This window comes from Hyposmocoma kahamanoa, unplaced genomic scaffold (assembly GCF_003589595.1).
Source record: "Hyposmocoma kahamanoa isolate Upper Pololo Valley unplaced genomic scaffold, ASM358959v1 99879, whole genome shotgun sequence".
Lineage (NCBI taxonomy): Eukaryota > Metazoa > Arthropoda > Insecta > Lepidoptera > Cosmopterigidae > Hyposmocoma > Hyposmocoma kahamanoa.
Window position 1 is genome coordinate 9,734,079 of NW_020656077.1, and position 10,735 is coordinate 9,744,813.

Sequence of the window (10,735 nt, forward strand, 5' to 3'; positions counted from 1 at the left end):
AACCTATTGCAATAAAACGGCAATTTCATACTTTAACCCCTAATATTACATGGAAATTTCTTTGTTGCGGAAATTTGATACCTACTTTCGGTTCCAGGTTTCCGTAACTCAATTATAAATTCTTGGATGCTTATTACAAAAAATAAAAACTAAAACGACGACGTCCCTCTCGTCTCGACGTCTCTACGCCAACTTCGTAGGCAATCAAAAGAAACCGTATATATCTTTAATATTTTCTTCTATTCTTTTGTGTTTCAGGAAGCGTAATTAGGTAGGCAATACATGTAGGCTTTGTATTTAATGTCATTATTAAGTATACCTAAGTCATTTTTTCTTGTTCAACCGACTTCAAAAAAGGAGGAGGTTCTCAATTCGTCTGTATGTTCCTTTTTTTTTGTATGTATGTTACGCGATAACTCCGGTATTTGTGAACCGATTTTCACGATTCTTTTTTTGTTGGAAAGGGGGTACTTCCATAGTGGTCCCATTTCATTTTGAAGAAAATCATCCACCTCTAAGGGTGGCTGTCCACGCATGAAGATTCATTTTTATAAATAGCGCCTAACTTTAATTTAGGAGCAATTACTTTAATGGTTGATTTTGCTATTTCTCCAATTCAAGGCGTTTTTCTCTCAATATACTTTGAGTAGTGAGAACCGATTTTTATGATCTCCTGTGTAAAGTCCTGTATAGTGGCGAACTAGGGGATATTTCAATAAAACTTAGCAAAAAGATGTAATTCTACTTACTTTTGAGGTCGGTTTTTTTAGTAGTCTGTACTGAGATTATTCTATATTCGCTCATTATTCACGGTACATTTTTTACGGTAAGTACTTAATCGTATATTTTTCCTTCTAATTTAAAAATATTTTCTTTTTAACAAAATTGATGAGAAGTTTGTTTTTGACGACATCATCGCCTCGTGTTATTTACTCTGGCTACAAATAAACATCCTGTTTATTTCTCTGTAAAACAGATTTATAATAAAAGAATTCCTCTTAGATTCTTTCAGCGTAATAACAACAGGATTTCCTGTCGCGCTCGTTGTCGTTTCCTTGTTAATTCTTCAATTGAATTTTATTTATTTAGACATTTTTATTTTAGTAAAAGAAAATATTTTAGTGTAGGTATAGTAGTTTTTTTTAATTTTATTTTTTTATTGTGACTCGGCAAAACTGTGCAGTCAGCACCGCGCCTGATGGAAAGTGCGAATACAGTCCAGAGATGAGAGTAACGGATGGAAAACACAAATATCTTCACTCCGTCACTATAATTTTGCCAGTCTGGCCAAATGCTTCTTCACACTACGTTTGAAGGACCCGATGTTATAGAGGGGAGGGAATACATGCGCCGGGAGTTGGTTCCACAATTTGATGGTTCGGCATAAAAACGAATTGCCAAACTTTTTAGTGCGGGACGGTATTGAACTGACCGTCCAACTGTGGCAACGCAGTCCGGCACGGGTGGTCCGCTGATGGAAAGGAGAGGAAGGGATAAGGTTGAATAACTCTTCAGAGCACTCACCGTGGTACAGGCGATAGAATACGCTAAGAGACGCTATATCTCTGCGAAGCTGTAACGACTCCGCATGCTCAGTTACATGAGGATCGTTGACAACACGGAAGGCGTAGCTGGACGGCGCTGCAGTCCATCTAGGGCATCGAGCAAGTACTTGGCAGAGCCGTCCCAAAGGTGCGAACAGTACTCCATGCTGCTTCGGACCTGAGCTTTGTACAACAGGTATCGCAGCTCTGGAGTAAAAAATCGGTGCAATAGTAGTGCTAGGGCGTAACAGTTATTTTGTTAGGGCCTTTGTCTAAGCTACTTATTTGTCTTTATTTAACTGGTGTAAGTTACTGTTGTTTTAGTATTTAATAAAAATAGAACATTAGTGTACTTAATCATCGTATGTTTTACATATACAATACATTCGTAACGTAAGTGCTTTGGGTCACCGCGGTCTTTTGTGCCATTTTTCTTGATTCTTTTTTGTTAGAAAAATTAGACCTCCATAGTGGTCCCATTTCATTTTGAAGAAAATCATCCGCCTCTAAGAGTGGCTGTTCACGCATTAAGATTCATTTTTATAAATAGCGTTTAACTTTAATTTAGGAGCAATTACTTTAATGGTTGATTTTGCTATTTCTCCAATTCAAGGCGTTTTTCTCTGAATATACTTTGAGTAGTGTCGTAGTGAGAACCTATTTTTATTATCTCCAGTGTCAAGTCCTGTATAGTGGCGAACTAGGGGATATTTCAATAAAACTTAGCAAATAGACGTAATTCCACGTACTTTTGAGGTCGGTTTTTTTGAAGTACCAACTACCAGGGCGGCTGATATATTTGTTGTCTTAGATTATTAGATATGAGAGGTTATTGAAATAGTCGAGGTATAAGGGGTGGCGACATACCATTTCTTTTCTGCATGTCGGCACCCTGTGCAGAAATCGGCGAGTACGCCGATTTTCAAATCCTCTCACAACGATGGCAAGCATTATAGTGTGGCATACACTCGAAGACGACACAAGAAAGAAGTAGAAGATGGAAATGTATTTCTCTCAATTAGGACAGATTTTAAAAATTCTTTCTTTGTTTGAAAGGGTATAATCTCGAAATGGTCCCATTGTCACCAAGTCTGATTCTAATAAGGGATCCCACGGAAATTGAAAAAAAACTTAAAATTTTATAGGCATGTACCGTGTCTTTGTTGAATTGTCCCAAATCAAAGGTTCTCGGATAGTTGTGGACGTGCAAAACAATCCTCTTCATCTTTCCATTTGTCGTAATAATATGAAGGGAGGAGCCGATTTTCCAATACGTACTTTTATTGTAAAAGTTAACCTACGAACCTACGTCAAAACATAACATACTACGTACTTTTAAAATATAATAAAAACTGAACTACACTACAGCGTTGCATCTGGGGGACTTCTTCTATGAAAAGAACTCTAATAAGTTTGTAAAAACAACTTCTAAGAAGTCCAATTACTGGACATGGAACAAGATGAAAAATTCCTGGAGAATTCTTGATATCCCGGCCATATTATTTTAACTTATTGTCTAATAAATAGTACTTCAATCAACTGATCTTTGACGGCTCTCTTATTCCATAAGTTCACTTTGAAAATAAACTTTTTGAATAAACAGAAGTTACCTTCACGTGAGATAATATATCAGATATTGTACGCTCAATACATAGATATATTTGAAATAAGGTTTCGAGTTGGAAAACCTGGAGTAATTACTTATTTGTTTCCAAACTCTGCGTAGGAGATATCATCATTTTAATATATGTAAGCAAAACAATTACGGTGCCCCAAACTTAGAAAAAAATCCGTACATTCTGCGTGATTACTTTACAAGGTTTCATTTAATTTCTTTTCTTTGATTTGACGGAATTTTATTTAAATGGCGTTCCTCGTATATAAAAGGAGGTTACGCAGCCCAGTTGTGCTTAAACGCTAGTCGAATTTCAGTCGAACCGCATCCTCCGATTGGCGTTATCGATATTATCTGTATTCCAGCATTTAAATCGAAAAGTTTTTAACTTTACGATGTGTCGATCACTTGTTTTAGTATTGTTTGCGGCTGTGATGATTGCAGCATGTGAAGCCCAGCTGACATTCTCGTCGGGATGGAAGCGAGCGATGGACGGCGGCGCTGACAATTGCAAACCAGAGCAGGCCTTGATCACCATTTACGAACTTATAAAGGTAATTTTTCGAACTTGTAATGGTAATTTTTCGAATTTGTAATGGTAATTTTTCGAACTTATGAAGGTAATATAACCGTAATTTTACGAACTTATAAAGGTAACCATGGAGGAAGCAGCGCGGTGGCGGAATTTTAGATAAGTGACGCTGATGGCGGATGGTTTTATCGCTATTCGGATTTTATTCTTGTAACATGTAACTTGAAAGTTACGTTTTCTGAAGAATCAATCTTAAAGAGTACTTTTTAAAATGTTTTCATTCAAGTAATAGCTACTTTCTAATGCTTACTCACTGCGCGGTTCTCAATTTACTCAGTGTTTTGTTGCGTCCATAAAAGGTAACATTATAAAGGCATCTGAATTATCATTGACTTACAATTATATGGACGTCGGGTCCGCGCTAAAAAGTGTCCGCACTTGTAAGGCGCTAAAATCGTATACAGAGCGCCAAACTCCGCTTTAGTCTTCATTTGTTCGACTGACAGCGCGATACTGCGATGACATTACAATTTAAATTTCGAATAGGTTGACTTGGAACATTTTTTTCGTGGTTTTTGTATTAGACCCGTCGTCCATTTATTTGTAAGTCAATGTGAATTATATCTCAAATTAAAAGGAAACATTAAAACTATTCTCATAATTTTTCGTAAGATGTAGCAAACAGAAAATAGGATAGTTTCTTCAACGCTCGAAATAATTATTCTAACTAAAATATTATATAACTGTTTAAATATTCCGATTGCCTAAGATAATTATCTTTGTAGCATTGTCAGCAACAAGAAAGATATTGCTCTAAATTAAGTAACAAGGCGGTGAACGTAGTAACGTTTATTACTTACGTACTTGTTATGTTATTGGTACTCCTACTCGTTGAAATACCTACATGAGCAGGCGAATGACTGCTTTAACCTGGTGTCACTGTTTTAGTTTTGTTATTTATAATTACTACACTTTATTTCTTTTGCAGTATAATAAAGCGTACACGTTACAGTGCAACTACTTTTCTTGATATTTCTCGGCAATCTTCGGATTTTAATACAAACTTCCATTTCTAGTAATTACGAGATATAAATCCCTTATTTTAGTTTTTTTTAAACAAACCCACGTTTCGGGGACCTTTACAGGTCTCATTGTCACGGGTCATTGAGATGGTGAAGTCATCAACCGATTATGTCTAATATTAATCCAAACCACTCTATTTTGCATTATTGTTCCAAGAGTTATTACAGCCTAAGAACTCGATAGGAACACTAAAATGTTTATATCATTCTTGTAAAATTTCGAAATTATGCTTTATATTTCAAAGTACTCAATTACTATATATTCGATGAATTATCTGTGTATATATTTATGAATATACTGTACGCAAGGGTTAATTAATTTAATTGTTAGTCAGTTATTTCCTTTTTTCTTGATTTAAACGCATTCGCGCAAACGCATTGCACCACACGACCCGATGCAGTCTGACGCACTTAAGTCATGGTGTACGAAATAATTCTACATACAAGGCGTATTGTATTGGTAGTTTGAAGACATCGAAATCTTACGCCTTAAATTTCGAAATCTTAAATCAAAGATTTTTAACATCTTTTCTCTTCTCTCTTTCAGGGCGAGGCCGAGAGATTAATTTCATGTCAGAAATAATTCCGAACGAAATAACTAGATATACATATATATATTTACCTACTATATCGTTCACCGTAAATTGATGTTGATTTAAAGAAATCAGGCTTTGCCATTGACTTACAATTATATGGACGTCGGGTCCGCGCTAAAAAATGTCCGAACTTATAGGGCGTTAAAATCGTATACAGAGCGTCATTCACGCTTTAGTCTTCGTTTGTTCGACTGACAGCGAAGCAAGCAAAATTAGACAGTACTGCGATGACATTACAATTTAAATTCAACGTTTTAGCTTTTTCATATTCCTTTACATGTCACTACGTTTAAATAGGTTGACTTGGGAAATTGTTTTCGTGGTTTTTGTATTAGACCCGTCGTCCATTTATTTGTAAGTCAATGGCATCAATACACTGATTTAATTTTTTTTTTTTAAATCGGAACTTAATGACAACTTAGTGACAATCCGAGTGCACAAATAAATGAAGAAGACCGTGATCGTGAACGTCGTTGTGTTGCAACACACAATTATAAAATCAACTAATTACATTATTGAAATTAAAAATAGCATTATATTTCAATTCATATTTAATGTAAAATATCACTAAGATAAGTTTATTTGGTAATGTGACACTATTTACGGTGAACGAACAACATTTGGCGCTGTCACATGGTAAAATGTTTAGAAGTCTAGCTATTCCTCAAAATTAGTTGATTGTATGTGATTTAAAATACTCAATTATATGTATATTATAAATATTAGTTGAAATTTTTTGCAGTTACTACGTAAAAAAAGGAAATGTGCGTGTGTTAATACAAATATTAAACATGTTTAAAGCGCTAGGCTGGAAGCGCAAAATCATGTCAATAGAAGCTTTGGTTTTATTAAAACGCTAAATTCATTTACGACAATGGTAAAACAATGTATAAAATCAGTGTTAATAAGACAAGATGGACGTAGAACACCACTGAACATCTTCATTTTTTTCGAATTGTGTTTACAACCTATAAAGTTCAACTAAAATAACGAATAACGATGTAGAAAAGGCTGCAAATAAAGTTAAAATTTAGTACTTGTTTCATTATATTATGTACTATGACAAAACTTATTTGTTTATATCGAAAAATAATTAATTTATTTTGATTTGAAAAGCATTAGATACACAAGTGACTGTGAATTGTAGAATAATAAAGAGTTAATCAAATAATGCTTGTTTTATTTTTGAAAACTATCGGTAGATGGGTAATTATGTCGGAGTCACTTATCCGTAATGAGGTTTACGAAATGATAAATCATTGTTCTATTTTTATTAAGAACCAACAGCGTTTACTATATCATAAATCTACAAAGTAAACCCTGAAACACTACACCTAATACAACACCACGAAAGCATCACCCAGTATTTAATGCTTCTGATCTTACCCAAAAACGTGGTTTGTTTTTTTGTGAATAGCCAGTAGTAGTAGTTAGACTTAGTTAATATTATGTGTTACTTTTAAATTATTAGATATACGATTTACTACTTAGGCAATGAGTTAATATGATTCGTATTACATTAACTCCTGTACTCGTCTCGATCATGGTTTCTTTGTTTGACTATTCGTCACCTTACTTTCTCAAACTCGTCTCTTAATGCACAAAGTAACTGAAACGCAAAAAATTGATTATACCTATCATTGACTTACAATTATATGGACGTCGGGTCAGCGCTAAAAAGTGTCCGAACTTATAGGGCGCTAAAATCGTATACAGAGCGTCACTCACGCTTTAGTCTTCGTTTGTTCGACTGACAAGCAAGCAAAATTAGACAGTACTGCGATGACATTACAATTTAAATTCAACGTTTTAGCTTTTTCATATTCCTTTATATGTCACTACGTTTAAATAGGTTGACTTGGGACATTTTTTTCGTGGCGTTTTGTATTAGACCCGTCGTCCATTTATTTGTAAGTCAATGGTACCTATATACAAATTTTGCAGAATAATTGACACGTTAGTTTGACAGCTCAAATTGGTTAAGGTCGCAGAGAGGGCGCGCTGGTGTAGTTTGAATCTGTTGAGTTATCAGATAAATCCATAGGGAATGGATATAGTCTAAGGTTTTAGGTGGTTATTAGTTTGGTTTCTTTTGCCATGATGGTCGTTGGCTGGGTTGCTAAATTAAAATAAGACGTGAAGTTGACGGTCAATGCCTACCATCGAGTATATAACCTGAAGTAGAGGCGAAAAAAGGGCCATACATTCCTGGTAACTTAACAGTGATATATCACTTATAAACATCAACACTCGTTCACATCGAAATATAGAAGTGTATACGTGTGTGTACGTCTTCGTATATTCCAAAAATGTTCAGTATTTATTGTAATAAAGATAATATCTCTAACAATGGCGTGCTGTTCCATTCGGTGGTGTGGGGAAAAACAGCAAAACATCTAATTACAAACGGAATCCAATTTCGTCGGTAATTAAATATTAAATATGTAATTTTGCAATTTTCGTCCATCATAGCAAAGCTCAAGTTAACTGGTCGATTTGAAGTGAAACAGTTGACGACACCCGTCAATTGTTTCGAACTCCGGCTGGCCAATCGTAGCGCAGTAAAAAGTTAATGCTTTTTGTATAAATTGTGTAACCCTAACCGTCTAACCATTAACGTGGAAGCAATCTATATAGTTGTAAGAAAAATAAAACACAGTTCTTTTAATTATTATATTGTATTAAGAGTAAGTAACTATGTTATTCTCTAACATTCTACTACTATATATAATTATTACTAACGTTTAGTTTTTAATAGGCGCATTTTGCACGTGGGGCCGTTCGGCTCCACGCAACGCGAAATGCCTATTAAAAATTCAGACAAATTGAAGTAAATCTGAATGTTTTTTAAATTGCGGCTCGTCAAAGAGGTATAGGTGCACGAAATTCGGACTATTAGGGACTTCTTATACATACGACTTGACTACTTGATACTTAGTGATTTCTTATTTTGCTAACGCCTAAAAGTCTTCCCTATATTTAAATTTATTTATGTAACAATAAACAAAACATAGTCCAGAGCCCGAGCTTCTAAAAAAAGTGAATGATATCTCGGAAAACTCACATGACTACTGTAGAAGTTACATTTATTGAACTTATGAAATATTATTTTATTTAAATTACTTACTTACTTAAGTAAAAGTGTCAGAGGCACGACGCGACTAGTGCCAAAAAACCATTTACTTAAATGTTTAATTGACACAGCATTGACACCGACACGTGGGCGTCGAGTCGCGCATCTGAGAGCACGCTTGAAATGCTTAAACACATATGTATTTTATATTAAACCTCCTTTGTATATGAACTCTTTAGTTCAAGGAGGGCTTAGCCCTAAAACAGATATCTTCCAACCATAAGATGCAAACAGAACGTGCAATACAGAAAAACTTGTACAAATTTCTATTTCTGTAACACGGCAGAAATAAACATAACGAGTATTAACTACGCAATATATTATTGACAAATAATAAAAGAAAATATCACGATTATGGAAATAACTCTCAAAGTTTTCTTAGAAACAGAGATGCTGCCTTAGAAAAACTTTGAAAGTTTATTCCACGTTAATATCGATTGAATAAAGGTCTTCAATAAGTTCGTAATCGAAGGCATGAGATGTACCTACTTAAGGCTTTGACTTGGGACTATAAAAGACCATGGCACTTGGGAATTAGGTACCAAGAATATGTTTTAAATGCATAACAGTATGTTCACAAAACGAGAATTGAAAGTGCGTATCGCAAATCGCGCGCTTACAAAATTACCGAATTTTACACGTAAATAGCGGTAGTTGTTCACACCATGACGCACGTTTTTAGTAAATGCCCGTTCGACGCTGCGCTAGCGCCGGGAAGTTTCCGGCGCGCGTTGACGGGCTCTTCGGGTTCATTCAGAGTGCAGGCGCGGGCGCTAGGGCCTTGGCGTCTTTCCTTCCACTTTTTTGACACTTTTTGTAGATTCACACGTAGAAATCACGAACAGACGCTAGACCAAGAACTGTGAACGCAACAAGAAACTTCAGACTTTTGATTCGTGGCTTTATTGTAGAGCGTATGTAAACCCTTGTAGTAACAGACCTTTGCTAAAGCTCGGGTAGCTAACACCACGGGTGTACATATACTGGCTCGTTATAGTACCTCGATAAAAATGTACTATTAATAGAATTGGTACATGACATGACAAACAGGCATCGTTCGAATATGGTTTTAAGGCAACAGGCTTGGAAAAAGCTTCTATGAAGAAGAAAGCGGGGATGAAAAGAAGAAAATGCTGGGTAAGTAGCTGCGCTCAACGTACGTAACGCCTATGCCATAAGCCCAACTCTCGTTGAACGTACGTCAAACTCTTGTCATGTGAACATACTCTAATTGCACGAGATACATTGCTATTGCAAAATGGCGGTTGAATGTAGCCGGTTATTATTACGGAAATTCGAATGTTTGATCAGAACAAAGTTAAAGCGAATCTCGCTAGTGCCATGGAAACAGCGAAGTACCGTTGAGCAAACTGAAATATCAGTGAATAAGGCACTCTTGTGTTGAACATTCACTAAATATGTATTGTTTTACAGTGAATTTGATTATACTGGGGCAGAAGAGATTACAGTCAATGTTAAGTGTTAAGTATAAACGATTATCTGTAAATAATAAACACCTTTATCCATTTTCCATTCGAAAACTTGGCATCCCCCTTGGCAGGATGGTGGATAATAAATAGAAGATGGATGCAGAAACTCTATGCAAAGTATTTATTATAATTGTACTTGATCACTACGGCACGAGAGTCAGTAGGCCAATTTTTCTCTAAATACATGCCAGGTGTATCCAATAGTCTATCAAGTAACAATTGCAGAATAAATGAACTAACATTGAGCCACTTAGGTGTAATATAGTAAGTATTTACAGTATTCGCCATGAAATATAAAAGGGTTTCTCAATACTACAGCTTGAGTACCAGAAAAATATAACATTTTAGTACAATGTAGCGCAATTTTAATAAAATGCATTCTAGTGCTGGAAATTATGACTGTACACTACGATATATTTAAAGATATAACTGTGAATTACTAGATCAATATACCGCGCATTCAAGATCAATATTACTACATCTACTCCTTTCTTAATTAGTATTTAATTACTTATACATTACATATTACATATACTTATATATTGTAACAATCATATTTCTTATTTTTATAAAGTAGTATAGCATGCGGTCTTGCTTTATTTTCCAATTGCCCTTCAGCCTGTTTTTTTTACAATATTTATATGCTATTGTTCCAAAGTCAGGATGCATGTTAAATGCACCTTTGTCTCAAAGGTACAAAGTTGTTTGTTCGGGAGCAAAGAGCTTTTGTGACTTAAAATATG